The 27,599-nt window shown below is 45.9% G+C and overlaps 1 pseudogene; it reads left to right on the top strand.

Moving 5' to 3' along the window:
• The first annotated feature begins 299 nt into the window (after positions 1-299).
• LOC121151831 lies at positions 300-24,941 on the top strand (annotated as a pseudogene).
• Positions 24,942-27,599: the final 2,658 nt, after the last annotated feature.

Genomic DNA, 27,599 nt, shown 5'->3' with positions numbered 1-27,599 from the left:
CCACACAAGAGAGGCTGCGCTGGCGCCCTCGCCCTCTGTGCAGCCGTGTTCCTGCTGCCCACTGCCCTAACCACCTGCATTAGTCACCCGGCAGGACAGTGACCTGCCTGCCTCTGCTCCTCTTCACCACGGGCAGCTCCACGAAATGCGGACCCCAGGATGAAGGCAGGGATGCGAGCCGCGGGGTCACCAGGTGTGTGCCGCCACACCTGTGGGGTACCCTGGGCTCCTGGGCACCCCGAGTCACGCTGTGTATACGCAGCCAGAGCAGGGCAGGAACTTGCCCGGAAAACGACAGCATGACGATGGGCAGCTCAGGGTCCAGGACCATCTCACCTTGGACCTGGAGTCCGATGCCTGCAGCCGGAGCCCCACCAGCTGCCTCTCTTCCAGCCAGTGCCCTGTTGCTATGGGGCAGGGGCCGCACCTTGGCTGGGCGCTTGCGCAGTGGACATGCCGAGGGCCTCAATGGAGTGGCTGTGGCGGTGCCGACTTGAGCAGTCTGGGAAGTGCCAAGAGTTAGAGAGAGTTTACCCTTGTGAGACCTACAGCAAGGCAGGATGGCCACATCGGTGGCAATGGGTCAGTCACCTGAACCTGGGTCTGCTGCAGCAGCAGGGCTGGCGGCTTGGCTGTGAGGAGGCAGGGAAGAGGGTGTTCAGGCCCAAGTCCTGGAGGGCAGAGATGTGGACCTGCACCTGGAGCTGACAACAATCAGCTGCCCAGGACCACCGCCCAGCCTCCTCTAGTCCCTGACTCAACCCGCTGAGCCTCACCTTCGTGCTGGACAGAATTAACCGAAAGCTTACCTCACTGTGCCGCAGCACCAGAGCCTCAGTCAGATTCCCACGTGTTCGTGCGTTCTGTCATCACCACTAGCCTGACAACATTGGTTCTGGTGAGTAAATACCACACTGAGGTTGCTTATGATTCCAATGTCATCCTTTTACATGTGAATAACCATCTTTCCCCTACATCCCATGAGTGAGGAGATTACTCCCCCAAAACCCTGTCTTCAGATGAGCAAAGCTGGGGCCCTTGCAGCCATGGGCGGAAGGAATGAGTGCACGGAAGATCTTTCTGTCTCTGCTTCTCTCTGGAAATCTGCCTCACTAAAAGATGACAGTCTGTTCCAATCCAAGTGCAGGGCTCTGTGTCCTGGCCGGGAGAGCTTAAAAGACAAGAGTGAATGATGCCCACGAGGGAACAGGACCTGCACCTCCCTTGGGGAGGTGGCTGAAGACGTATCAAGTGTGTGAGGGTCATGACTCAAGACTCTGCAGTGAACAGGAGAGGCAGCCAAGCTGACTGACCCCTTGGGATGCACATGAGGTATGTACATGGGTCCACAAAGCCGTCCTGGAGCCAATGCTGTGGTGAGGCCGCTGGAGGCCAGCATGCCATCCCCTAGGGGCTCCAGAGTCCATCCCCAGCTGTGCCACTTGCTATGCAGCTAGCTCCCTGCTGCTGCCCCTGGGAAAGCAGCAGTGTGCAGTGTCTGAGCCCAGGGCCTGAGGCCCAGAGGGCCAGAGAGCAGGGCAGGAGCCCCGGCTAGGGTGGAAAAGTGAGCAGGCGGACAGCATGGCTCCTGTTGGGACCCATCCAAGGCCACGGGGTGCTTGGCGTTCATGATGGGCGTGCTGGCCACACACAGCACAATCCGGGGTCTGCTGCCAGAGGCCTAGGTGGGCTGAGCCGGCTTGGGAGGTCCTTAGCAGCACGTGCCCCGTGCAGGTGGCGCCGACGATGGTGACAAGGTTGTCGGTGGCCTTGGGCTCTGACAGGGGCCAGAGCTGCACAGCCACCGGGAGGAGGCAGCTGGGGCTGCAGGCGGCCGCTGGCGCACTGCACAGCACACGTGCACATGCGGTGTCACTGAGGGTGTCTCCCAGGAGAAGGAGGCACTGTAGGCCCCAGTTGCCGGGCAACGAGGCAATCCACTTCCCTGCCCTCATTGTGAGTTGTATGGCTGTGAGCATCAGAAGACATGGTGTTTTTCCATGTAAAGCTTGCTGCAACTTCAGAAGCCAGGGGATACTTAGAGGAGTGACAGATGCCTCCAAGATGAAACATGACTCAAACTTACGTGTTAGAGGCCCTACAGGAATGAATTCATGATGAAAGTGCACAGGATAATATAATGCTTCATCCAAGCAGGATGTGACACATGAGGTGTTTGAGAAACAGTAATACTCTTTCTTTTCTTTTTTTTTTTTTTTAAAGATTTTTTTTATTATTTTTTTTATTGGAAAGGCGGATATACAGAGAGGAGAGACAGAGAGGAAGATCTTTCGTCTGATGATTCACTCCCCAAGTGAGCGCAACGGGCCGATACTATGCCGATCTGAAGCCAGGAGCCTCTTCCGGGTCTCCCACGCGGGTGCAGGTTCCCAAAGCCTTGGGCCGTCCTCGACTGCTTTCCCAGGCCACAGGCAGGGAGCTGGAAGGGAAGCGGGGCTACCAGGATAGAACCGGCACCCATATGGGATCCCGGGCGTGCAAGGTGAGGACCTTTAACCACTTGCGCCACCGCGCCGGGCCCAATACTCTTTCTTTTTACGTCATGTATACATCTTAATTGTTCACTATATGAATAACAGTAAATATGGAAATGAAACCTAAGGTAAACAAAAATTTCCAAGTTGTTATCAGCCTTTGGGACGGACAGATACATTAGCTACTTGTGATTAAGAGAAAACTTTAACTGCTTAAAAACGGGTACGGCTAAGAGGACCATTTTCGTTCTTGGAGCTCTTCAAGAATGTCCACAAAACACATGATACAAGGAGGATAACAAAACCAAATCAAAACCATCTAAGAACCAGACAGGTTCACTAGGAACAAAGCACAGAAAAGGGCCAGGGAACAAGCAGGAGGGCACTTGAGGTGGAAGCACTCAGAAGACAGCCTGGTTCAGAGGTCTGGCAGGTAAGAGGCCACATCCGCTGCACAGCGGAATTCCTGCCTGGGCTCCTGCCTCTGCGCCTGGTTCCAACCCCTGCAACCCGGGAGAAGCAGCAGGTGAGAGTGGAAGTGCTTACTCGTGGCTGACACGATCCCAGATGGTGGGAGCATTTCTGGAAGCAAACTAGTCAGTGAGATTGTTCCCTGCTTCCCTCCTTTCAAATAAAAAACCAGAAACATTACGCCGTTGGGACAGAAACAATTTAAACCCACTTCTTAGATGAATAGACTTAGACTTTTTCTTAAAAAAAAAAAAAGCACAAAAACAACTGCAAACTTTAGAAGAAATAAGTGGGTCTGCCATCGCCCAATGGGATACCCCACAAGTGGCAGGGGTGTATTTGGAAACGTTGTGGTAGAAGCCGAGACGCCACACCCCAGGGCTGTTCCCTGACGGAGACTATGCCGCCTCATTTGGTGGAAGCCAACCAGGCCCCAGGATGGCTGTTGGGGACATAATTCCAAGTTAGTCCTGGTGCCCTAGCAGGCACCTGACCGCGAGGACCAAAAGGTATCCAGGTCTGAGGATGCACTTGGAGAGACCTCAATGCTGTGTAGTTGGTGCCTCAGCATCTCCTTTAGCGTTCCCTAGCAGAACCTGGTACACAGTTTGAGCCAGGGGCTCTGCTGCTGTCTGGGGTCATCGGACCAGCCCTGTACTCTGCAGCCCGCAGCAGTACCTAGCTCAGACCAGGATCAGCATTGGGATCAAGCAGCCGTGCTCACGGACGCTTCACCAACCGGGACACGGAATTTTGGCCTGGCCAGGACTGTTGAGACCTGGAGCAAACCCAGAGCCATGCTGCTGTAGCCCTTGTGATCGCCTCCACCTGGTGACCAGATCGCAGACAGCGTGGACAGCCAGTCCGACTGGGCCATGCTGCTGCAAGACACACTGGGGAGCTGCTGTGTGGACGCCATGGACACAGAGCAGCCCCCGCGTGCGGGCAGTGGCTCAAGGACAGCCTGTCCAGTGGCAGCAGCAGCAGCAGGGAGGACTTGGGGCAGCTGAGATTCTGTGAATGGCATTTGGTGGAGGGCGTGCCCCCAGCCTACTTGGTAGAGAGGACTAGGGGGTCATGGGCACTAGTCATGGGCACCTCAGCTTGTCCTAAGTTCGCTTGAATTCCAGGGACACTTAGGAGGTGAGCAGCTGTCAGAGCTCCTGAGACCACCTGCTTTCTGCAGCTCACCCATCTCAGGGCAGAGCTTCATGGGCACAGCCGCCCTGGCTCGAGACAAGCGGCTTCTCTGATATCTCTGCCAGAAACCTTCCTGGAAAAGGACTAAGGAACTCAAATCAGTTGGCTATTTTGCTCCTGCTTGGAAATCATTTGATCAAGTCCCTCTTAGAGACAGTCTTCAGGAAACTTCCACAATCACTCAGCACAAATACGAAGCATGGACAGACAGGAACTGTGAAGAATTTCCTAAGAATTTTGCATGTGAGCCCTTTCTACCCTGCTCTGATTCCGGCCAAATCCCTGGAAGAAGCTTGAGGTCACTGACAATTATGAGAGGAGATGGTGGCTGAGGCTAGAGAGGGAAGTGCATAAAAGAAAATGAATCATGAAAGAGCATTTTATACAGGAGGATATTTATGTAAATATGATGGTGATTTGGATGAGTGAAACCTGCCCAGGTGGTAGTAACACATTCACACCAGAGCACCGTAACTGTGGTGGCAGAGGTTGCCCCCTAGTGGTTGTTGGAAAATGTGGAGTCTAGCTGTAGGAAATGAACTAAATATCAGTCCTGAACTTCATGAAACCTTCCTTTCAAGAGCAGAAGAACTGTGCATGGCGAGGTGCAATGGCTCAGTAGCTAAACCCTTGCCTTGCAAGCGCCGGGATCCCGTATGAGCGCCAGTTGGTGTCCTGGCTGCTCCATTTCCCATCCTGTTCGCTGCTTGTGGCCTGGGAAAGTAGCATTGGATGACCCAAAATCTTAGCACACTACACCTGCAAGTGAGACCCAGAAGAAGCTTCTGGCTCCTGGCTTGGAATCAGCTCAGCTCCGTCTGTTGTGGCCACTTGAGGAGTGACCCAGTGCATGGAAGATCTTCGTCTCTGCTTCTCTCTGTAAACCTGTCTTTCCAATAAAAATCAATCAATCTTTAAACATAAGAAAGAATGGTTAAAACATTTCAGTAAGACAAGTTCGGAGAATGATAGAGAAGGTGTGTTTATTGCTGATGGAGAGGCCAGTCTGGAATTAGGTTGGATCTATCCTGTACATTTCCATGTCTACATCTTTCAGAAGGATGGTCTGTATCATGACGTTTTACATGGTATCTTGGGGGCATAGGCGTCAGAGAGCTGACGTTGGTTATGTCCCAGGGATGTCCTTCATTGTAGCAGCACTCATTGTCACTTTGGGAAAAGCAGATGTCTTCATGGCATTTACAAATCTTCCCATTAAGTCCTGCCAGTTGGCCTTTTTTCCACGAGGATCACAGCACAGTGTTGAAATATTCTGCTACATGGGAAGTATTCTTTGAAGAACATCTCTCCAAACTGTTTCTTCATTTTAATCTTACAGTCTTACACCAGATACATACTTGATAGACTACATCTTTTTTTTTAATTGTTGTTAACATTGTATTATGTGATACAGTTTTATAGGCACTGGGGATTCCCCCCACCCCTCCCATACCCCTCCCCCCATGGTGGATTCCTCCACCTTGTTGCATAACCACAGTTCAAGTTCAGTTGAGATTCGTTCCTTGCAAACACATATCTAGCATAAAGTCCAGCGTCTTATTGTCCAGATAAGTTCAGTGGCCTCTTGGGGAGACCTTCTCTAGTCTGAAGATAGGGCTAACAGAGTAAAGATCCGGTCAGTTAAAAGCCCCAACAAAACCTCAGTATCAATATACAACATTATGGAATTAATTGACATAGTATTGGGTAAACAATATGTTAAAAATAATGCAAGTTCCATTCTTCGAAACATCTGGGTTGAGACAGTATCAATGACAGGTTCAAAAAATAACAAACAACCAAACAAAAATTACAAGTTAAATCAAGGCAAACATGTGGTATCTAACCTTTTGGGATTCGCTCATTTCCCTTAGCATTATAGTTTCCAGTTGTGCCCATTTAGCCACAAAGAACTGCATTTTGTTTTTTTTAATAGCTGAGTAGTATTCCATGGAGTAGATGAACCAAAGCTTTCTTATCCAATCTTCTGCTGATGGGCATTTCGGTTGCTTCCATGTTTTTGCAATTACTGATTGTGCTGCTATGAACATAGGGATGCATGTTGGTTTGTCGTAAAACAGGTGTTTTGGATATATTCCTAGGAGTGCTATTGCTGGGTCATATGGTATGCAGATTTTGAGTTGTTTGAGTGTTCTCCAGACTGATTTCCATAAAGGCTGTACCAATTTGCAGCTCCACCAGCAGTGGAGTAGGGTTCCCTTTTCCCCGCATCCCCGCATCCTCGCCAGCAAGCGTCGTTGGTGTTCTTGTTTATGTGGGCCAATCTTACTGGTGTTAGGTGGTACCTCATCGATGTTTTAATTTGGATTTCCCTTATTGCCAGGGAGCTGGAACATTTTTTCATATGTTTGTTTGCCATTTGGACTTGTTCCTTTGTGAAATGTTTGCCCATTTCCCGTGCCCATTTCTTGAGTGGCTTGTTTGTTTTGGTTTTTTGGTTGTTTTGAAGTTCTTTGTATATCCTGGAAATTAGCCCCCTATCGCCTATATCGTGTGCAAAGATCTTCTCCCACTCTGTGGGTTGCTTTTTTACTTTGTTGATTGTTTCCCTTGCTGTACAGAAGCTTCTTAGTTTGATGAGGTCCCATTTGTTTATTCTGTTCTCAACTGCTATTGCTTTTGGTGTCCTTCTTAGAAAGTCGGGACCTACTCCTAGGTCTTGCAGGGTATTTCCTACATTTTCTTGCAAGAGTTTGAAGGTTTCTGGATGTAGGTTTAGGTCTTTTATCCATGTAGATTGGATCTTAGTGTATGGTGATAGATGTGGGTCTATCTTTTTGTTTCTACAGGCTATCAGCCAGTTGTCCCAACAACATTTACTAAAGAGGCCTTCCCACTTGCTTGAGCTGTCATTGGTCTTTTTGTCAAAGATTAATTGGCTGTATCTGTGTGGGTTCCCTTTTGGTGCTTCTATTCTATTCCATTGATCTTCCTTTCTGTCTTTGTGCCAGTACCAGGCTGTTTTGATAACCACTGCTCTATAGTATGTCCAGAGGTCCGGGATTGTGATTCCCCCTGCTAACTTCTTATTTTTCAGGATGGTTCTAGCTATTCGTGGTTTTTTGTGTTTCCAGATGAACTTTTGAATCATTGTATCCAGTTCCGTGAAGAATGTTTTGGGCAATTTGATTGGAATTGCGTTGAAAATGTATATTGCTTGTGGTAGTATAGACATTTTAATGATATTGATTTTGCCTATCCAGGAGCATGGGATGTTATTCCATCTTTTGAGGTCTTGTTCAATTTCCTTTTTAAATAGTTTGTAGTTTTCTTCGAATAGGTCTCCTACGCTTTTGGTTAGATTTATTCCCAAATACTTCATACTTCTCTCTGCTGTTTTGAATGGTATCCTGTTGGTTAGATCTTCTTCCATCTTGGTGTTATTTGCGTACACTATGGCTGTTGATTTTCGTTCATTAATTTTGTACCCTGCCACTCTGCCAAACTCTCGTATAAGTTCTAGCAGTTTCTGTATTGAGTCTCCTGGTTTTTCTATGTATAGAATTATGTCATCTGCATATAGTGAAAGCTTGACTTCTTCGTTTCCTATACGTATGCCTTTGATTTCTTTTTCTTGTCTTATGGCCTCTGCAAGTACCTCTAGGACTATGTTGAATAGCAGTGGTGATAGCGGGCATCCTTGTCTTGTTCCAGATCTCAATGGGAAGGGTTCTAGTTTTTCTCCATTCAGTATGATACTGGCGTTGGGTTTTTCATAAATTGCTTTGATTATGTTGTGGATTTTCCCATCTATGCCTACTTTGGCTAGAGTTTTTAGCATGAAGTGGTGTTGGATTTTGTTGAAAGCTTTTTCTGCATCTATTGAAACTATTATGTGGTTCTTGTTTTGCAGTTTTTGTATGTGGTTTATAACATTTATGGATTTCCGAATGTTGAACCATCCCTGCATTCCAGGGATGAATCCTACTTGATCCGGATGAATGATCTGTCTGATGATTTTTTGAATTCTATTGGCTAGGATTTTGTTGAGAATTTTAGCATCAATGTTCATCAGAGAGATAGGTCTGTAGTTTTCCTTCTCTGACGGTTCTCTGTCCGGTTTTGGGATTAAGGTGATGTTGGCTTCATAGAATGAGTTTGGAAGGGTTGCTTCCTCCTCTATTGTTTTGAAGAGCTTGTAGAGGATTGGGGTTAGTTCTGTTCGGAATGTTTTGTAGAATTCTGTGGTGAAGCTGTCTGGGCCTGGGCTTTATTTCGTTGGGAGATCCTTGATGACTGTTTCAATCTCTACCTCGGTTATGGGTTTATTTAATTCTTCAGTTGCCTCCGGACTGAGTTTTGGTAAGTGGTGGGAGTCCAAGAACTTTTCTATTTCTTGGTGATCCTCAAATTTGTGGGAGTACAGTTCTTTGTAGTAATTTCTAATTATTTTCTTAATGATTGCAGTGTCTGTTGTTATGTTGCCTTTTTCATCTTTAATGCTATTGATTCTCACTTTCTCTTGTTTTTTTTTTGGTCAATCGGGCCAGTGGAGTGTCTATTTTGTTTATTTTCTCAAAAAACCAACTTTTTGATTTGTTGATTTTATGTATAGTTTTTTTGATTTCTATTTGGTTTATCTCCTCCCTTGTTTTGATGATCTCTTGTTTCCTATTGTGCGTGGGACTCTTCTGCTGCTGTTTTTCCAGATCCTGGAGGTGTGTGGTTAGTTCCTGTATTTGGCGTCTTTCTTGGGCCTTGACATGGGCTCCGATTGCGATGAATCTATCTCGTAGCACTGCTTTGGCGGTGTCCCACAAGTTTTGGAATGTTGTATCAGAGTTTTCATTGGTTTCCATAAATTTTTTGATCTCATCTTTAATTTCTTCTCTGACCCATTGTTCGTTTAATAGCATATTGTTCAATTTCCAAGAGTGCCTATATTTCCTGGGGAGTTTTGAGTTGTTGATTTCCAGTTTCATCCCATGGTGGTCTGAGAGGGTACATGGTATGATACTAATGTTTTGGAAGTTGTTTAGATTCGCTTTATGTCCTATTATGTGGTCGATTCTGGAGAAGGTGCCATGCACCGCTGAGAAGAATGTATAGTCTGTGGCCTTAGGATAAAAAGTTCTATATATGTCTACTAAGTCCAGTTGTTCTATTGTTTGTGTGAGCTCTGTTGTTTCTTTGTTGAGTTTTTGTTTCGTAGACCGGTCCATTGTTGTTAGAGGCGTGTTGAGATTGCCTACAAGAATTGTGTGGGTATCTATGTCTTCCCTTAAGTCTGTAAGTAATTGCTTTACGTAACTAGGTGCATTAAGATTCGGTGCATAAACATTAATGATGGTGATTGCTTCTTGATGGATCATTCCTTTCACCAGTATAAAATGGCCTTCCCTGTCTCTTTTGATGTTAGTTAGATTGAAATCTATCTTGTCTGAAATTAGGATAGCTACCCCAGCTTTTTTTTCTCGTCTACTGGCGTGAAATATCTTTTTCCATCCCTTCACTTTCAGTTTCTTTGCATCTTTTCTGGTTAGATGCGTTTCTTGTAGGCAACAGATGGTTGGGTCTTGTTTGATGATCCATTCTATTAATCTCTGTCTTTTGATTGGTGAATTTAGACCATTTGTGTTGAGAGTTAAAATTGAGAGGTTGCAATTTTGCCCTGCCATGTGATTGTGTTGTGTGTGTGTTGTTGTCTATGTAATTGTCTTGTTTGTGCGGCCTTTAGTTTGGAGACCTTCTTATTTGCCAACTTTGTTTGTGGTTTGCCTCCTTTTTTTCCGGGACTAGCGCATTTCTAAGGAGACTTTGCAGAGCTGGTTTTGTGTAAACATATTCTTCTAGTTTTTCTTTGCTATGGAAGTATCTGATTTCGTTCTCATATACAAATGAGATCTTTGCTGGGTAGATTATTCTTGGTTGACAGTTGTTTTGTTTCAGGGCTTGGAAGATCTTTGTCCATTCTCTCGTTGCTTGTAGGGTCTCTTCGGAGAAGTCAGCGTGATTCTGATGGGTTTTCCCCTGTATGTGATCTTTTCTCTACTTCGTACTTGTCTCAGGATTCCTTCTTTGTCTTCATTGGAGTAGAACTTGAGCACCGTGTGTCTGGGTTAAGATCTCTTTGGATCATGTCTGTTGGGAGTTCTCTGTCCATCCTGTATGCGGGGTGGATTCGTGTTCCAAGTGTTTTGGAAGTTTTCCTGTATAATTTCATCAAGCACTGCTTGCATCCCAGATTTTCTTTCTACTCCCTCGGGGAGGCCGATGATCCGAATATTCAATTTTCTAAGGTAATCTTTCATTTCTTGCATCATTTTATTAGTTTTGCTGAGGCTTGTCTCCAGCTGTTTAATTCGCTGGGCACCTTCATTTTGTGTGTCTTCTGTTTCAGAGATCCTTTCCTCTGCCGCATTTATTCTGTTGATCAGGCTTTCAATTTTACGTTCCTGGTCATCCAGTTTGGTTTTGATTTGTTGTATTTCAGCGATTATGCGGTTCTGGAAGTCTTCCCGCTTCGTGTCCTCGTCTCTGATAAATTTTAGCATTATTTTTTTAAATTCCTTGTCTGGTAACTCTTCCATGTCTTCATCTCGCATCGCCGATATTGATAATGGCTTTTGGCCCTTGTTTGGTGGGGTGCTGGCTCTTTCATCTGGAGCACAACTTTTTCTGGTGGTTTTTCCCATTGCGTTGGTGTATTCTGGTGAGGCAAATGGACCCGTGTGTTGAGGGGCTGTCAGGTGCTTTCCTGTAGAGATTGGAGCCTGCAGGTGTGGTGTTGCCGGGCGTGGTAATTTTCAAGGCACCGTTGGTGCGTTCTCAGGGCCCAGGACTGTAGGTCACCACCTTGGGGGCCCAGTGGATTCCAGGCACACTCTGGGCACCTCTTCTACAGGTGTGGCACCCCGGAGCGTGGAGGGATGGAGGCGCTCTCTGGGTGTGCCCCCTGCACGGGAATCCACAGGGCGTAGAAGGTTTTATGTGCTTTCTCCCTGCGTTCTCCGTGTCAGGGACTACAGGGCTTTTCAGAGCCCACCTGGTGTGTCTCCCACACATGGGACTGTGGGTGAGGCACTTTCTGGGCGTGGCTCTTGTGCAGTGATTCTACCACTCGTGGTGTGTGGGTGTTCAGAGCCCTCCTGGTGTGGCTCCCCCACACAGGACCGTAGCGGAGGAGAGACCCAGGCGCCCTGTTAAAATGAATTCCCGGTGGGTTCGCACAGTGCCAGTGTGGCGCAGGAGTTTTCAGAGCTCTCCTGGTGGGTCACCCACGCTCAGAACTGCGGGGTGGGAGGCGAGGAGTGGGCGAGTCACACTATGGGAGTGGCACCTGCATGTCAGGGACACACAGCGCTACACTTCCCAGTTCAGAGCCCTCCTGCCTCATGCGCTGAGGAGGCGGTTGCTGCAGGCGGGGCTGCCCAGCCCGCCCGGCGCGGCGTTCAGAGTCCTCCTGGTGTTGTCGCCCACCCACAGGTATCAGGGTGTGGGGGATTCCAGACCCTCGCTGGCAGCCTCTGCGCACTGAGATGCACTGGCCCACTCAGCGCAGGAATATTTGGGGTGCTTTCTTAGTGCCTTCTCAGCACTCAGGACTAATGTGCGCTGCTTCCAAGGCACAGATTTGGCAGTTTCAAGGCACTTGCCCTGTGTTCTCAGAGGCTGAAGCCTCTGTAGGGGGGAGGGTAAAAGGAGCACCCCAGGGGTTTGGGATTTGTGCCCAGTCCCTGGAATGCAGAGGCTGTTAACCCTTCCCTGGCTCACCCGAACCTCCGGCTGTTGCAGTCTGCCTCTGCTGCTGTTGAAGACCTTTGCCGGTGACGATCCCTCCTGATTTCCTTGTCTCTGGGTCGGCTGCGTCTCCTGTCGGGCCGTTTTCAAAGGTGACTCAGCAGGTCTGGAGCGGGATGTCGGCTTCTCTACCTTTGCCCTGCTCCGTTCTCATTGTTCTTCCGAGTTGTGTGGATCTTTTTGGCTCCACACTGTTCAGGGAACTTCACGCACCTCTCCCTGCGGTTCCCTGCTGTTCCTCTTTGCTGCTTCTGTAGCGTTCTATCCCTCTCTCACTGGACACTCCCTCACAGCCTTCCTCCTACGTCGGCCATCTTAAAACCTCCCGCCTTTATGGTTTTGCTAATATCTAGTGCTGATTTGAGTGTGTTATCTGTAAGTTCCCTGTTATATTCACGATAGGTTATAATTAACTTCTTCCCCACACATTCTAAGGAGGTAAAAGATTTCTCTGCTCTCCCGTCCCATTACCAAGAAGCATATGGTCTTAAAATGCATTAGGTTTTACAATTCTTTGATATAGATCGTATGCAGTCTGACTCAAATTGATTGTTGGTTCATTAAATTACATCACGATATCTTACTGTATGTGATACAACTGTACCATATAATAATAATAATAATAAAGAAATAAAATTTTAAAAATAAAAAAAGTTTTAAAAGGAAATTGTGCATGGTAAACCTAAACACTGTAGATATTTTGACAATTACTCATTTAGACTATGAATTGCATATTTAAGGTAGGCACTTATATGTTTCAGTGTTCTGAGTATCAAACAATCATATTTCATTCTTGACTAGACAGAAGAGTATGTGTCAATGTTTAGATTATTGGAAGAAACATTAAGAGGGGTGCTAGTTTATACCCATAAGGCTGTATTGGAAGTATGAGGATGGCTGCTGTAGGGCACATGCACTCAGAAAGAGAACATGACTTTGCACAAGTCACTGATTCTTACAGTGTATTCCATCTTTCAGTATCTCCAACTGATGCTTCACTTTCTCTTGACATGTTCCATCATCTGTTGTTATAATGTCCTTCAACAGACTAGGATGAATCAAAGCTCATCTGGAACTTTTTCTTCCTTTTGTAGCTTCTTTACAGTCCAAGATGATCTAATTTGAGGCCATTTCCCAGATCTTGCAATACTTGATGCCTTTCAGAAATATGAGCCATGTTTCTCAAGTAAGGTTGCACATACTACTTTTTCATGTTGCATAAAATATCACATTCTGAAGTTCTTTTTTGTTTGTTTGTTTGTTTTTAAGATTTCTGTAATGACCATCACTGCCAGGCAGTGAACAAACCCTAAGCTTGTCCCAAGAGATGAGAAACGCTTCTTTCCACAGTACTTATACTGTGGGCAGATCTTGGGTAGATCTGGACAGACACAGGATCCTGCTCTGCCCACCACCACCATATTGGTTAGGGAAGCCCAGGTGTGTCTGAAACTGGAGTAATGGGTGCTCCACTCCACTAGCCATGTGGCTGCTGCTGGGGCACATGTGTGATGTTGCAGGCCACCTGGCAATGTGCTCTAGGATCTTGGGGGTGTGGGATTGTATGGACTCTGAGAGATGACACAGGTGGGAATTAGCAAGGACCTTAGTGTTCAGGTCCAGGTGAGGATGAATTTCTGGATCTTACATAGACAAGGTCATTTTACTTGAAAGGCTAAGACATGGAACCCACCAGAGTGTGTTGGGAAAGAAATAGATTGTATGAGGTTGGGCAATGAAGTGGACAAATATGTGATTGAATTGGTTCTGGGGGTAGAATCTGTAGTGCAATGTGTGGGCTCACACATGTGAAACAGCAATATCTGTTGGGGAGATAAGGGGATGCCCCAGCTGGGCTGGACATCCCATCGATGAATGCAAGTGCCAGAATTGGTGCATTGTCTAGGCTGTATATAGCTTCACTATCCCTCATCACAGGTGTTGCGTGCATCTGGGTAGGACCATGTTGGGCTAGACTCGAGCACCCATGGGTACTTGTGAGAGTCAGGGTGGGTATAACATGGACTGGGCTAGGTCTCTGGTGTGTGCAAGATCTACCACCAGGAGGAGAGAGGATAGAGGAGTTTGGCGAACTCCAGCGTAAGGTTGCATCTCTGTAGGTATGCATAAGAACCAAGGCAAGGAGCAGTCTAATCTAGACCAGGTTACAATACCTGCCAGCACATATGAGGGTCAGGTCAGGGGATGGAACAGGCTGGGGAAATTCATAACATCGACTGGCAGATCCAAGAAGCAGGATAGGGTGCAGAAGGAGCTGAGTTGGGCCTTATCACTTGAGGCAGTTCATACTTGAGCCAGGACTAGGGTCTGAATCTGCAGCTGAAGTTCCCACTGATGGATACTGAGGAAAGATAAGACATGTCATTCTGGAGGTGGTGGGTATTGGGTCTGTGAGCCCGGAGGTAGAGGATGCAGTGGGTCTCAGGCCTCATAGACTGGGGCCTTGGGCCCTCTTGTGTGGTAAGGTGCTAAATCTGTGATCCCCAAGGATGACAGACTGGAGGTGTATAAGTCTCTTGACCCAGCTCCTAGAGCCCACCTACATACTGGGTTTCAGATCCATGAATCCCAGGGGTGGAGGGATACAGTGGTTCGTGGGTCACATGACTAATGCCTTGGGCCCAAATGTGTGGTGGGTGCAGGATTGATGAGCCTCAGGTGTTAAGGCTCTCACTTGGCCTTGGGTCTCTGGACCCAGGTCCTAGTGCCCATCTACATAGCAGATCTTCGGTCTGTGAGCCCTGTGTATGTGTGTGTGTGGTGGGGGCTAGGCACTGGTTGGCCCTGGGTAGCATGACCCGCAACCTTGGGCTCACCTGCGTGTTGGATGCTAGGTCCTGAGACACAAGTGTGGGCAGTCCAGCTTGACCCTGTGTCTCTTGGCCCAAATACATGAGCTCACTTATATAGTGGGTGTTATGTCTGTGATCCCTGGTGATGGTGGGTCTAGCAGGATCTAGCTCTCCTGGCCCAGGTCTTTGGGCCCACTTGTGCAGTAGACAATGTACCCCAGGGCTCTTTTTCCCAGAGAACCCTGTGTCTCCTTGTTGAGCTCATCAAGCTCACCAAAATTGTGGGGGTCAAGGTCCCTAAGTACTGAAAGTGAGGGATCCATGGTTCCCAGGTCACATGGCCCATGGCCTTGGGCCTGCCTATGTGGTGGGTGCTAAACCAGGAAGCCTCAGGGGTAGAGGGTACAGAGGGCCCTGAGTCTCCTGGCACAAGTCTTAGGGACCATTTACATAATGGGTGTCAGGTCCATGAGTCCTGGTGATGGGGTGTCCAGTAGGGTATGGACTTTCTTAGCCAAGTCCTTAGGTCCATCTGTGCAGTGAATGATAGATCCATATGCCCCAGAGCTGGGGAGCCCAGAGGGGCCTGTGTGTCCTGGTCCAGGTCACCAAGCCACCTGAGTGATGGGGCCAGGTCCATGATCTCCAGTGATGGGGCGGGGTGGGAGCAGGTGCTGGGTTTTATGGCCTGGGGCCATCAGCCCTCCTATAAAGGGGCTACTGGATCCATGATTTCCATTGAGGGGACTTCTGGTCTCCTAGCTTAGGTCCATGAGCCTGCTTAGGGGAGCTTGTCCTCCTCAGTGTAGGGGAACAAGTAGTGTACATCAGACCCTGGTGCACATGGAGGACATGGTAGCTCATTGCAGCCTTCAGTACCATAACAGAGAATGGGGAACAGAACATATGAACCATACCCAGCCAAACAATGACTGCAAATATCTGAGCAGTTGTAGACTATAATGTCAATGGTGTCAGTCAATGTACATGGGAAGGGATTCCTCATCCACAGATAGCTGAGATCTACAGCATTTTAAAACTGTCACATCCACATAGGCAGAATATGTGGAACAAGTGCCATATGACTGTGGGTTGATATTGGTGTTCTTTCCTCATCCTTGGTTACTGGGATGATATGGGGGCTGGGTATGGCTCCTCCCTTTATCTCTCCCCTCCCCACAGAAATAGGTAGAAAAAATAGAATGCTTGGAAACAATGATCACACTCACTTCTCCCTAATCCTAGATCCTTCCTACTGTGGTTGACTATATAAATAATATCTAAGATGAAAAAAGAGATGAGAGAAACAAAAAGATTTATTTATTGTAAATGCAGATTTACAGACATAAGGAGAGAAAGAGAGAGGAAGATTTTCCATGTGCTGGTTTACTGCCCAAAGTTGCTGCAATGTCTGGAGCTTAGCCAATCTGAATTCAGGAGCCAATAGCTGCTTCTGTGTCTTCCATGTGGGCACAGAGTATGAACACTATGTGGCATCTTCCACTGCTTTCCCAGGCAACAAGCAGGGAGCTGGAAGGAAAGTGGAGCAGCCAGAATACAAACTTGCACAAATATGGAGCATGCAAGATGAGGATTTTGATGTGAGGCAGTTATGCTTGGCCCTAATTTTGTGGTCCTAAGGTACATAGCCTAGAATTGTGCAATCATTTTAGGTGAACATTACATTTACATATATTCACCTAATATATATATATATATATGTATACATATAAGTATGCATCCACCAAAAGAAAATATATATATAAATATACATATATGGGTGGGTGTATGTGTATTTATTTGGAATTGAAAACTACAGAGACATGAGGGGCGACAGGGAGATCGCCCTTCTGCTGGTTTCCTGTCCACATCACTATAGGGGTGATATTGGGCAAGGTCAAAGCTAAGAGTTTGTTGCAAAAAAGCTGGAGGCAGCAGAAGCCAGGTGGATTCTAGTCTTGGGGCAGGGGGCGGTCTTAACCCCTCCACAGGGTGGCACTTGTGGGTGGCACCCCTGCGGATGGAACCCCACTGGGGACTTGGGAGAGTGCTTGGTTTCTCCTGCCCAGGAGCAACTATCCCCTCAGGGAGAGTAGCCATGAGGGATGCCTGAAGAAACTTTTGCTCCTTTGCAGGGAATCTTCAATAATATTCGTCGTGCCTTTGATCTTCCTTTGATCATTGTACTTCTGTTTTGCAGATTCTTCTCCTAGGGCCAGGTTCTAAGCTCTGTCACCCAAAAGTCTACAGTTCAATTTTACAGTTCAATTTTGGAGTTTGCTAGAAGCCATTAACATTTTAATATTGTAAATCACTATACTGCAAAAACATCAAGGATGTCACTGGGAATGAGCCTATGGACATGTGCCTGACCCACAGTATTTCACACATTAGCCTGATTTTGCTATCTTCCAAATACATTGTTTTTGATTAAAAAAAAAAGCAATACCAATTATTGCCTGATATATGATGTCTAAAATATCGTTCATGAATCTGGTGATCAAGAATGTCTTTCCAATGTTCTACTCCCCCAGGACACCAATTTGAATTTCCTCATGAGAATCCAGAAGTGTCCTCCTGTAAAAATGCTAGAGCCAGAGGATCTGATGCTGTCTTGTGCCAGAAGTCTTCTCTTACTGATACCTGCTCCCACCAGGTAACCATGAGGAAAAAAGAAAAAAGAAAGAAGGAAAAGAAAGAATGAAAGAAAGAAAGAGGTCTTTTAAGATGGCCGACGTAGGAGGAAGGCTGTGAGGGAGCGTTCAGCGAGATAGGGATAAAACGCTACAGAAGCAGCAAAGAGGAACAGCAGGGAACCGCAGGGAGAGGTCTGTGAAGCTCCCTGGGACAGTGTGGAGCCAAAAAGATCCACACAACTCGGAAGAACAACGAGAACGGAGCAGGACAAAGGTAGAGAAACCGACATCCCACTCCAGACCTGCAGAGTCACTTTTGAAAACGGCTTGACAGGAGATGCGGCCAGCTCGGAGGCAGGGAGATCGGGTGGATCGTCGCCGGCGGGAAGCCTTTGACAGCGGCGGAGGCAGACTGCAGCAGCCGGACGTTTGGTGAGCGGGGGGTTGACGTGGCAGCCTCCGCATTCCTCGCCTCCTACTGAGGTTCCAGCCTCTGAGAAGGCGGGGCAGGCAGCCTGAAACGGTTGGGTCTGTACCTTGGGAACTACACGCAGTGGTGTTGGTGGTGAGGGAAGGCGCATCGGATGTTCCTGCGCTGAGGGGGGCCAGTGCGTCTCGGTGCGCAGAGGCTGCTGGCGAGGATCTGGAGTCCCCCACATCCTGCCTGGTGGATGCGTGAGAACACCAGGAGGATTCTGATCGCTGCCTGCAGCAGCCACCTCCGCAGCACAGGTGTCAGGTGTCAGGTGTCAGGAGAGCTCCCAGTTTTGGGAAGTGTAGCGCTGTGTGTCCCTGGCACGCAGGTACCACTCCCATAGGGTGAACTGCTCACTCCTAGCCTCCCACCCCGCAGTTCTGAGCGTGGGCGACCCACCAGGAGAGCTCTGAAAACTCCTGCATCACACTGACACGGTGAGAACCTGCCGTGAAGTCATTATAACAGGGCGCCTGGGTCACTCCTCCGCTAAGGGCCTGTGTGGGGGAGCCACACGGGAACAGGGGCTCTGAACACCCACACACCACGAGTGGTGGATTCACTGCACAAGAGCCACGCCTGGAAAGTGCCTCACCCACAGTCCCGTGTGTGGGAGACGCAACAGGTGGGCCCTGAAAAACCCTGCAGTCCCTGGACGGAGAACGCAGGGAGAAAGCACATAAAACCTTCTAAGCCCTGGGGATTCCACCCAGAGAGCGCCTCCATCCCTCCACGCCCTGGGGTGTCACACCTGTAGAAGAGGTGCCCAGAGTGTGCCTGGAATCCACTGGGCCCCCAAGGTGGTGCTCTACAGCCCCGGGCCCTGAGAACGCACCAACGGTGCCTTGAAAATTACCACGCCCGGCAACACCACGCCTGCAGGCTCCAATCTCTACAGGAAAGCACCTGACAGCCCCTCAACACACGGGTCCATTTGCCCCACCAGAATACACCAACGCAATGGGAAAAACCACCAGAAAGAGTTGTGCTCCAGATGAAAGAGCCAGCACCCCACCAAACAAGGGCCAAAAGCCATTATCAATATCGGCGATGCGAGATGAAGACATGGAAGTGTTACCAACAAAGGAATTGATAAAAATAATGCTAAAATCTCTCAGAGACGTGGACACAAAGCTGGAAGACCTCCAGAACTGCATAATCACCGAAATACAACAAATCAAAACCAAACTGGATGCCCAAGAGAATAAAATTGAAAGCCTCATCAACAGAATAAATGCGGCAGAGGAAAGGATCTCTGAAATAGAAGACACACAAAATGAAGGTGTCCAGCGAATTAAACAGCTGGAGACAAACCTCAGCAAAACTAATAAAATGATGCAAGAGATGAAAGATTACCTTAGAAAACTGAATATTCGGATCATCGGCCTCCCCGAGGGAGTAGAAAGAGAATCTGGGATGCAAGCAGTGCTTGATGAAATTATACAGGAAAACTTCCAAAACACTTGGAACACGAATCCACCCCGCATACAGGACGGACAGAGAACTCCCAACAGACATGATCCAAAGAGATCTTCACCCAGACACACGGTGCTCAAGTTCTACTCCAATGAAGACAAAGAAGGAATCCTGAGACAAGTACGAAGTAGAGAAAAGATCACATACAGGGGAAAACCCATCAGAATCACTGCTGACTTCTCCGAAGAGACCCTACAAGCAAGGAGAGAATGGACAAAGATCTTCCAAGTCCTGAAACAAAACAACTGTCAACCAAAAATAATCTACCCAGCAAAGATCTCATTTGTATATGAGAACGAAATCAGATACTTCAATAGCAAAGAAAAACTAGAAGAATATGTCTACACAAAACCAGCTCTGCAAAGTCTCCTTAGAAATGCGCTAGTCCCGGACAAAAAGGAGGCAAATCACAAACAAAGTTGGCAAATAAGACGGTCTCCAAACTAAAGGCCACACAAACAAGACAATTACATAGGCAACAACACACACACAACACAATCACATGGCAGGGCAAAATTGCAACCTCTCAATTTTAACTCTCAACACAAATGGCCTAAATTCACCAATCAAAAGACAGAGATTAATAGAATGGATCATCAAACAAGACCCAACCATCTGTTGCCTACAAGAAACGCATCTAACCAGAAAGGATGCAAAGAAACTGAAAGTGAAGGGATGGAAAAAGATATTTCACGCCAATAGACGAGAAAAAAAAGCTGGGGTAGCTATCCTAATTTCAGACGAAATAGATTTCATTCTAACTAACATCAAAAGAGACAGGGAAGGCCATTTTATACTGGTGAAAGGAATGATCCATCAAGAAGCAATCACCATCATTAATGTTTATGCACCGAATCTTAATGCACCTAGTTACGTAAAGCAATTACTTACAGACTTAAGGGAAGACATAGACACCCGCACAATTCTTGTAGGCGATCTCAACACACCTCTAACAACAATGGACCGGTCTACGAAACAAAAACTCAACAAAGAAACAACAGAGCTCACACAAACAATAGAACAACTGGACTTAGTAGACATATATAGAACTTTTTATCCTAAGGCCACAGACTATACATTCTTCTCAGCGGTGCATGGCACCTTCTCCAGAATCGACCACATGATAGGTCATAAAGCGAATCTAAACAACTTCCAAAACATTAAAATCATACCATGTACCCTCTCAGACCACAATGGGATGAAACTGGAAATCAACAACTCAAAACTCCCCAGGAAGTATAGGCACTCTTGGAAATTGAACAATATGCTATTAAACGAACAATGGGTCAGAGAAGAAATTAAAGATGAGATCAAAAAATTCATGGAAACCAATGAAAACTCTGATACTACATTCCAAAACTTGTGGGACACCGCCAAAGCAGTGCTACGAGGTAGATTCATCGCAATCGGAGCGCATGTCAAGGCCCAAGAAAGACGCCAAATACAGGAACTAACCACACACCTCCAGGATCTGGAAAAACAGCAGCAGAAGAGTCCCACGCACAATAGGAAACAAGAACTCATCAAAACAAGGGAGGAGATAAACCAAATAGAAATCAAAAAAACTATACATAAAATCAACAAATCAAAAAGTTGGTTTTTTGAGAAAATAAACAAAATAGACACTCCACTGGCCCGATTGACCAAAAAAAAAACAAGAGAAAGTGAGAATCAACAGCATTAAAGATGAAAAAGGCAACATAACAACAGACACTGCAATCATTAAGAAAAGAATTAGAAATTACTACAAAGAACCGTACTCCCACAAATTTGAGGGCCACCAAGAAATAGAAAAGTTCTTGGACTCCCACCACTTACCAAAACTCAGTCCGGAGGCAACTGCAGAATTAAATAAACCCATAACCGAGGTAGAGATTGAAACAGTCATCAAGGATCTCCCAACGAAAAAAAGGCCAGGCCCAGACGGCTTCACTACAGAATTCTACAAAACAGGGCCCGGCGCGGTGGCGCAAGTGGTTAAAGGTCCTCGCCTTGCACCCCCGGGATCCCATATGGGCGCCGGTTCTAATCCCGGCAGCCCTGCTTCCCTTCCAGCTCCCTGCCTGTGGCCCGGGAAAGCAGTCGAGGACGGCCCAAAGCTTTGGGAACCTGCACCCACGTGGGAGACCCGGAAGAGGCTCCTGGCTTCGGATCGGCATAGTATCGGCCCGTTGCGCTCACTTGGGGAGTGAATCATCGGACGGAAGATCTTCCTCTCTGTCTCTCCTCTCTGTATATCCGCCTTTCCAATGAAAAAAATAATAAAAAAAAATAAATCTTTAAAAAAAAAAAAAAAAAAAAGAATTCTACAAAACATTCCGAACAGAACTAACCCCAATCCTCTACAAGCTCTTCAAAACAATAGAGGAGGAAGCAACCCTCCCAAACTCATTCTATGAAGCCAACATCACCTTAATCCCAAAACCGGACAGAGAACCATCAGAGAAGGAAAACTACAGACCTATTTCTCTGATGAACATTGATGCTAAAATTCTCAACAAAATCCTAGCCAATAGAATTCAAAAAATCATCAGACAGATCATTCATCCGGATCAAGTAGGATTCATCCCTGGAATGCAGGGATGGTTCAATATTCGGAAATCCATAAATGTTATAAACCATATCCAAAAACTGCAAAACAAGAACCACATAATAGTTTCAATAGATGCAGAAAAAGCCTTCGACAAAATCCAACACCTCTTCATGCTAAAAACTCTAGCCAAAGTAGGCATAGACGGGAAAATCCACAACATAATCAAAGCAATTTATGAAAAACCCAACGCCAGTATCATACTGAATGGAGAAAAGCTAGAACCCTTCCCACTGAGATCTGGAACAAGATAAGGGTGCCCGCTATCACCACTGCTATTCAACATAGTCCTAGAGGTACTTGCAGAGGCCATAAGACAAGAAAAAGAAATCAAAGGCATACGTATAGGAAACGAAGAAGTCAAGCTTTCACTATATGCAGATGACATAATTCTATACATAGAAAAACCAGGAGACTCAATACAGAAACTGCTAGAACTTATACGAGAGTTTGGCAGAGTGGCGGGGTACAAAATTAATGAACGAAAATCAACAGCCATAGTGTACGCAAATAACACCAAGATGGAAGAAAATCTAACCAACAGGATACCATTCAAAATAGCTGAGAGAAGTATGAAGTATTTGGGAATAAATCTAACCAAAAGCGTAGGAGACCTATTCGAAGAAAACTACAAACTATTTAAAAAGGAAATTGAACAAAACCTCAAAAGATGGAACAACATCCCGTGCTCCTGGATAGGCAAAATCAATATCATTAAAATGTCTATACTGCCACAAGCAATATACATTTTCAATGCAATTCCAATCAAATTGCCCAAAACATTCTTCACGGAACTGGATACAATGATTCAAAAGTTCATCTGGAAACACAAAAAACCACGAATAGCTAGAACCATCCTGAAAAATAAGAAGAACTTGCATTATTTTTAACATATAGTTTACCCAATACTATGTCAATTAATTCCATAATGTTGTATAATGATACTGAGGCCTTGTTGGGGCTTTTAACTGACTGGATCTTTACTCTGTTAGACCTATCTTCAGACCATAGAAGGTCTCCCCAAGAGGCCACTGAACTTATCTGGACAATAAGACGCTGAACTTTATGCTGGGCATGTGTTTGCAAGCAATGAATCTCAACTGAACTTGAACTATGGTTATGCAACAAGGTGGAGGAATCCACCATGGGGGGAGGGGTATGGGAGGGGTGGGGGGGATCCCCAGCGCCTATAAAACTGTACTACATAATATAATGTAAGCAACAATAAAAAAAAATAATAAAAAAAAAGAAAGAAAGAAAGAAAGAAAAAAAGAAAGAAGAAAGAAAGAAAGAAAGAAACAGAGAAACAAAGAAACAAAGAAGCAGAAAAAAATTGGAGTTCCAATGCAACATTGGGCACAAAGCCTGGGTAGGAGCAAGGCTGCAGGGCAGCAGCTTCCACTGCTTCCCTGCAGATTCGTATGGGAGGGGTGGGGGGAATCCCCAGCGCCTATGAAACTGTACTACACAATACAATGTAAGCAACAATAATAAAAAAAAAAAAAAAAAAAAAACATTGAGGGGGGCCCATGACTTGCAGAGGTGGAGGGCAGTGTTGGAAAAACCAAGGCTGCTCTCAAGGGTGCCCAAGGCGAATTCCTTTCCCTGCTTCAGCACTCAGTATGGAGCCCAACTGGGAGAGGCTGAGGGTGGTGGAACAGCATCCTCAAATGTGTCTGGGACCTCTCACACACAGCTCTTAGCTCCCACAGCTGCCTGCTGCCACCATTGCCACAGTCCAGAATGCCCAGTGCACAAGCCTGTCGCACCACACAGAGCACCTGGGTGCTAGCCTGCTACCTCTCCAGCCGACGGCATACATGTATCTCTATGGCTTCTTGTTTCAACTGCTTGGGAAAGTCTCTCTTCCATTTGTTTGATTCCACAATGACAAAGTATGCTGGAGACCATCTCCAGCTGACTTCAGAGCTTGCAAAAGATGCATGGATTAGCTAAAAGACAAGAAGAGGTGGCAACTTGGACCACTATGACATGATGCTCCTATTGGACAACTCAAGAAACATCCCTTCATGATTTATATACAAATCATCATAAGCTTTTGCACAACATTCAATTGTTTCATTTTTACTTCATTATAAAAGAATGATTACAAAAATAATCCTAAAAACCATCGCTATTATTTTGCTTCAGGGAAAATATTTTCAGTAAGCTATTGCTCATTTAAGCCTGCAGACATCCGGCTGAAGCCAGGAACTCCACAGTGGGCAGCACATGCTGTTATGAAATGACAGGTGGTTTGCTTATATCCAAAATCAATTTTCACTATACCTAAACTGATATTACTTAAAATATCAAAAATACCAAATTAAAAAGAAAGCTCACAAATGAAAGGAATTTATTAAAACATATATCACAAATTCTTTATTAAAAATTTTAATCAGTCATATATCAATTACCACCAACTTACCTAGTACTGATTCAATTTTTTTTTTTTGGTTAAACAGCAGTGAAAAGGATCAAGGCAACTAAGCCTGTTCATAGAAATGAACAGAATACTTTTTCAAGAAACATCTTTTCATCTTTTTAAACTGTTTTCTTTCCCTGTATATAAGTACAAATGTAAGTTTCAAGTGTTAAACCATTGTTCTTTGAAGTTTCACATTTGTCTCCCTTTTTAAGATGCACCATATACTTTCTCCTTTCCATGGTGAGAAGCCAAAATGCGTCATCTCATTTGGTGTAACAGTTGAAACCTGTAAATGAATAAAGTTTGTACCTCGATTATTGCCATCTGTTCCAAAGTATTAAGAAGCTGTTTCTTGAGGAAAGCAATCCTTATGTTTGCGCAAGCTCCAGGTCAAAGTTTGGCACATAGCAGAATGTTGGGGAACATTGTGGGCTCAATTGCATTATTGTTTGCTTTTAGCTGAATATCATTGACTTAAGTTGCTAAAGACGCTTTTACCATAATCTGATTGATCATTTTTGGCTGTTTTACCAGTTACAAGAATCATTTCAAATTTGCAGAAAAACAATAACACCAGCCTTAGGAGAATTCCATGAAATATCAGAGAGGTGATTGAGTATCCATATAATGGGGTGAGGCAACAATGAGGAGACCCGACACATTCTGCCGGGTCTTGCCACACAGCCAAGAACTCCTCATAGCCTTGCTAACCGAAGAGCAATGCTCATTACACACCCATGTCATCTGACACAACTGCATGGCTTCCCCCAAAGGTGGGAACCAGCACAGTCTCACTACTGCTTATCTCCTAGGACGGTCATGAGGATTGATTAAGAAAGGTGTGAGATATTTTGTAAGCCATGCAGTGCTGTGGAGAGGCACAAGAGTTGTCTATCAGGAGAGAGACATATTGCAGGAGGAGCTAGAACATGAGCAGTAATGATAAAGTCCCTATTGGCCTTTGCTCAATAGCTTCAGGGCAGTGCAAGGAGGATAGAAAGGACATCTTATGCCTTCTCCCAGCCTTTGTGGAGACCATCCATCAAATATACCTCCTACTGACTGGAAAATTGGATGGTATGTTTTTTCTATCCCTTTAGTCCCAAAGAAGAAATACAGAGTTGTCTTTTTAAAACTCTGATTGCAGTCTATGCTACCTAAGGTGACATCTGCCATAACCTTGATGGCCAAGGTGGTAGAGGTTCATTTGGCCTGTTCTCTTGTGTTTTTACTTCACATCCATTCTTGGGATGCATAATCTTCCTGCTGATAGAGAACCAAAGTGAATGAACTGTAATTAGTCTACTGCTGGGCTCTGAGTGCACAGAACACAGCCTGAATTAATATAGACCAAAGGCAGCAATAGTTCCATCTGGTCCACACTCCAGGAACTCTGGCAACAGAATCCTAGTGGATCCCCCACCATGTCCAGTCATGGGGACTGAGGCCCTGATAGCTCCTCTTGCTGTGGCAATAATTCAGGAAGATGCAATGTTCTCCACAGGGTCACTGAGATTGTTTATAAAGGGTCAGGCAACCTGATGACACCCACTGTGCTAGACACCCGAGGTATAACAGAGACTAAGAACCAGGGCATGGCTTTGAGATGCTTGTGATGTGGTGATGAAAGCACAGGTGGAGCTGATGGTGGTGCAGGAGGGCAATGAGGACAGTGACACAAAAGAGTGTATGGGACTGATGACACCTGGAGGAGAGAGTGTTTGTTGTGCTAAAGGAGTTTGGTGAAGAATGATGCTACAATAGGGTTTCTGTGTGGTTTTGGATTTGAGGGAGGAGTAGTAGAGGGTCTACACCTATCTATTGGCAGAGGGTCCTTCTAGTCAGAGGAAGCTTCATGAGTAAGATGTCTTGGTGTAGGTTGTTTGTGTGAATTTCTGATTATTTAAATGTGGGCAGCTGTAGAGACACTGGTAGTTTGAGGAGATTTGCTATTATAGTTTCACTTGTGTTTCTGATGTAACTAACAAATCAGTAACACCGATTTTTTTTTTTAGAATTGATTTGACATAGAATATGAACCTAAGAGATAACCAAGGGGTGTCTAAGATTCTTTGCCAACTGCCAAATTGGAGTGATCCCAGACAGCAAGCAGGGCAAAAATAAATCTTCTACTCTTGCAGTTCCAGCCAGACCTAATTCCTCAGTACATAAATATTTCAGTCACTTTGACAGGATCATAGCCTACAGGGCAGGGCAGCTGTGCACACAGCCCAGCAAAGAGCAACACACACTGCTGCAGGGAACACTCAGAGAAGAGAGCTGCAGCAGTGAGTGGCAATGGACCTGATGCCAGACTTTTCCTTAGGAACCTGGATTCTGGTGGCTACCAGCCTGGTGCTCCTGTATCTGTGAGTAGCTGTCCATCTGATTTCTCTTGTAGTCCTTCATCTGCAATGGAAATGAGGCTTGTATTGCATTTTCTATTTTGATGATCAGAGAGGAACTTGTCCAAAAGCTGAGTGGGAGGAGCAAAAGAAAGGTAATTACTGATTTCAGTGAGACAGCTACTGTATCCAGTTCCCCATCTCTGTTTGTAGGAATGCTTAATGGCATCTGTTTCTGAGAAAAGATGCTGATTGACTCTCAGTTTGACCCATGCTGTCTAGCTAGAATTCAATGGAGATAGGTTATAAAAACATGGCTGCCAAGTGCAATGAGATCCTCAGCCAGGGCCTACACTCCAGAGATTCTGAGGGCAGAGGAGGTTTCCTTGCACTGATTTGCAGTAACTTTGCCTTCTGAGTCTGCATCAGTGCAGGAGGAATGTGGGAAATTATTCCCTGTGTGTTTGGTTGCCTCTTTTGTTTCTCCCTTCTGCTGCACAGGCATCCTAGACACCGAGAAGTCCACAGCCTCGGACTTCAGTGAAGGCTCTGAATCTGTTCTTCTGCTCCTAGGGCTCCCACCCCAGAACTCCCCTTCTCTCAGTCCTCTCCTATGAATCGAATCCACAGCCTTGCGCTAGGTGGATGGTGATTTTCAGAGAAGGACATACATGCCAGTAACCCCAAAGTTTCTTTCACTTTTCTCATAGTTTCTGTGAAATCAGCATTTAGTATAGAGATTTATTTTCCCTCTGATATTCCTCTTCAAGTAGCCTCAAGAAACCAGAACACCACCAAATCAAATTTGTACTTTCTTTTTCATTTTTTTTTTCTTTTCCTTTTAATATTATTCATCATTGAGAGGGATCCATGTCCATTTAATAGAGTTCTGCTTAGGGTGAGAAATTG

The sequence above is a fragment of the Ochotona curzoniae genome, unplaced genomic scaffold (assembly GCF_017591425.1).
Source record: "Ochotona curzoniae isolate NIBS_2020 unplaced genomic scaffold, NIBS_Ocur_1.0 contig_2321, whole genome shotgun sequence".
NCBI classification, from domain to species: domain Eukaryota; kingdom Metazoa; phylum Chordata; class Mammalia; order Lagomorpha; family Ochotonidae; genus Ochotona; species Ochotona curzoniae.
Note: the sequence above shows the minus strand (reverse complement) of the source record. Positions and strands in the feature narration are given on the sequence as shown.